The sequence below is a fragment of the Lipotes vexillifer genome, unplaced genomic scaffold, assembly GCF_000442215.2.
Source record: "Lipotes vexillifer unplaced genomic scaffold, Lipotes_vexillifer_v1.1 scaffold1634, whole genome shotgun sequence".
In the NCBI taxonomy this organism is placed as follows: Eukaryota; Metazoa; Chordata; class Mammalia; order Artiodactyla; family Lipotidae; genus Lipotes; species Lipotes vexillifer.
The window spans coordinates 107114-110493 of record NW_006771542.1 but is presented as its reverse complement, the minus strand read 5'-3'; the positions used below and the strand labels follow the sequence as shown (position 1 = coordinate 110493).

Sequence of the window (3380 nt, the reverse complement as noted above, 5' to 3'; positions counted from 1 at the left end):
AAAGAGTAAGTTCAAAGTGCAGGGAGGTCTTATTTTGCTTCCCTTCCTTTCCTTCCCTCTCTGATCTTCAGAAAGGGGGGCCCATTGCGAGCAAGGAAGCGGGGAAGGCTGTCTGGGAGAGGCTTTTTGGAGACTGAGCTTCCATGGTAGAAGCCTCTCTCCCCTGTCCCATTGATGTTGGTGTGGCCTTTTCTCTGGGCAGCCAGAATCAACCTCCTTAGGGATAAACTGATAACAGGATTTGTCATTAGTGTTATTCTAAAATTTTCATATTTTTAATACATATTTTTTCCCAAATGCATCTTCAGTATCCGGACTTTGGAGGTAGATAAAGTTTCATAAGATTGATTAATGCTGATCTAGAAGTTGAGAAATAAACAAAAGTGGTACCATTTTAGCATTAAAACAAAATAGATGAAGAAAACATTCTTGAGGAGTAGTTGAACATCCAGCTGTAGGAAAATTTAGATCCAAAGAAAATTTTTAGGAAGACAATAAGGTGTGAATTATTAAGTGAGGATCTCTAAAGGATTTGTAAGGTATGTTGGTTTGTTATAGATGTTAGAGCATGCTAATAAGTATACTGAGATTGACGGCCTATAAAGCAATTGTGACTCCTATGGTATTTACGTAAAGCTTCGTTTTCAACAGTAAATTTTGACTTTATGCATTATAGTTTCTTAAAAATACCAACGCATATCTTTGTCTTCCTACCTTTAGTTGGTCTAATTTTGGAAGTTTATTTCTGGGTTGCTTTCTGTGGACTTAGTATAATTGCAGACTTATGCTTCAGGAAAGTAATTTTACCAAATGTAAGGCTATTTGTAATTAAGTTTTCTGGTTCAGAAGCCATAACGAATTTATGGATTTGGTTTTTTTGTTTATTAGTCAAACATTTTGATTTCCTTACTTTCTGTCTTAATTGTATAGAATTAAGCCCCTTGCCAGCAAGATTTTGAAGTAATTCTGGAATTTGAGATTAATATATATATATATATTTTTTAAATTTATTTTATTTATTTATTTTTGTCTGCGTTGGGTCTTCATTGCTACACGCCGGCTTTCTCTAGTGCGGTGAGCGGGCTTCTCACTGCGGTGGCTTCTCTTGTTGCGGAGCACAGGCTGTAGGCGCGCAGGATTCAGTAGTTGTAGCTCACGGGCTCTAGAGCTCAGGCTCAGTAGTTGTGACGCACGAGCTTAGTTGCTCCGCGGCATGTGGGATCTTCCCGGACCAGGGCTCGAACCCGTGTCCTCTGTACTGGCAGGCGGATTCTTAACCACTGTGCCGCCAGGGAAGCCCCGAGATTAATATATTTTTAAAAGAAACCATAGTGTTATTTTCTGCAGGAAAGGCTTTTAATCATATATACATACAGTATACATATTTAGTGTGCTTAACTGAATTCAGGGTTTTGACTTCTCTCCATAGAGAATTTGAATTGATTTTTTATAGTTTTGCCTTTTCCTCCTTTGTTTCTGTATTAACAGATTTGTGAGTTTGCAAGGTTACAGTAGAAAAAATATAGAGTTTGGAGTCAGAAAGTACTGGGTTCAGAATTCTAGCGTCATGTTAGGCAAGTTACTTAACCTTTCTGAGACTCAGATTCCTTAGCTGTAAAATGGGGTGATTTACTCATCCCTTGGGGTTTTTGTAGGGATAAAACCAGAAAAAAAGTGCTTAGCAATGAATGTTAGTTTATTTTCCCTTTGGCAATCATTTAGGCTTAAGGGTAGAATTTTCTACTTGTTTTGGAATAAATTCAAATTTTATGGTTATATTTCAGGATTTTTTTTTTTCAGAGTCAGGCTTTTTTGTATGTCTTCCTCCCTCCCAGCTTTTAAAACTGGGTTTTCTGTCTGCCAAATGTGTTTCTTTCTAACATATGTTTTCCATAAGTGATGGATTAGTTACTGGAAGGAAGACGGTATGCATTTTTTTAGTGAGGAAGATTGAACAACTTGAGACAGTACACTGAACTCACATTCTAAACTCTTAGAGTTTGCCTAATGTCAAATTTCTAGCAAGAAAGAAATTCTCTTAATCTGAAAATTATTGTGGTACACCGTAACAGAACTGTGAGCCGCGGGGCCGCGTGGGCTCTACAGATAGAATGTTGCCTGGGGCCTCCACCACACACAGTCACTTGTGATTGAATGTGCACTGGCATGTGCACCTGTGTACGTATATCCCCGCCCACACCCTCAGCATTCAGTACAGATTTGCTGATTCTAATTGATGAGGGATGGGAGAGTGGATTGGATGAAGAGAAGGCAAACAAGCTTACATTAAATGTTAGGTATGTTACAGATATTTAGTTAAACAGATTATTATTTTTCATCCTTTTGCTTTCAGTAGGAAGCTGGTGCTATAATATAATAGAGGATGGGCCAAAGGGAACACTGTGGGTTTGATTAGGAGAGTGGTGAATTATGGATGATAATCTAATTTTGAGGGTTAAGTCCCCAATTCCAGGTTCTTTCTTTCAGTGAATTCACTGGTCTGCTCTGTTGTTGATGGCTTTGCTAGGACTGCTTTCAAATGAGTTCATTTTCCTTTGTGGTAATTGTGTAATGTTCCATAACAAGATTAATCTGAGACAAGGGCTTTTCTGTGAAAGTTGCTGTTTTCATTCTGGGGGAAAAATAGAACAGAATGCCAAATGTGCATTTTTCTTATCCACTCCCCAGGTAAGTGAGGGGTTAAGATAGCCTGAACAGAAATACCTATATTTGCAAAAAACAGCAGCACCTACCCCGCAAAGTGTTTTACATTTAACGGTTTCACATTGTGAAGATCTTAGGTTCTTCTCTGTCACTACTTCCCACTTTCACTCCCTTCCGTCCTTCATTGTTTAATATAAAGAGCCTTTGTCTTGAGTACACTTAGATGGAGTACTTAGGAGAGACTTCAAATAAATCCTGGCCCAAGGTTGACCACAACACTTGATCATGGAGCTTACCTAGACTCTGCTTCTGGCTAGGTATGGAATCTGCCCATCTAAGATCAAAGCTACAGTCCATAAGGAAGCATCCATTGAGCCTTCTTCTTTACCTTCACTTAATAAAGTTCGGTCAGTTTCATATCCTGGTGACTTTACATTTTATACTGTATTTTTACAGATGCTAACCCAGTTGTGCCAAAGACCAAGAGAGAGGGCTCTGTATTCGAACTCCTTTGTCCTCTGTACGAGTGTGTGCATGTGTGTCTGTGTTAGTAGTTGACTCTAAATGAAAGTATAGAGCTAATTACCTTAGCTTGAGCAAAGTTCAAGGAATACTGCATTTATTCATTAATCAGCCTCTGCTTTCTGCTCCCCTTCCTTCCTCCCTCCCTCCCTCCCTTCTTCCCTCCCTCCCTCTCTCCCTCCCTCCCTCCCTTC

General features: G+C 39.2%; 1 protein-coding gene across 1 annotated transcript in view; it reads left to right on the top strand.

Moving 5' to 3' along the window:
- The window catches only part of LOC103071055 (serine/threonine-protein kinase SIK3-like), a 189839-nt gene that overhangs the window by 93757 nt on the left and 92702 nt on the right, over positions 1-3380 (top strand). The gene's annotated exons all lie outside the window — the stretch shown is intronic.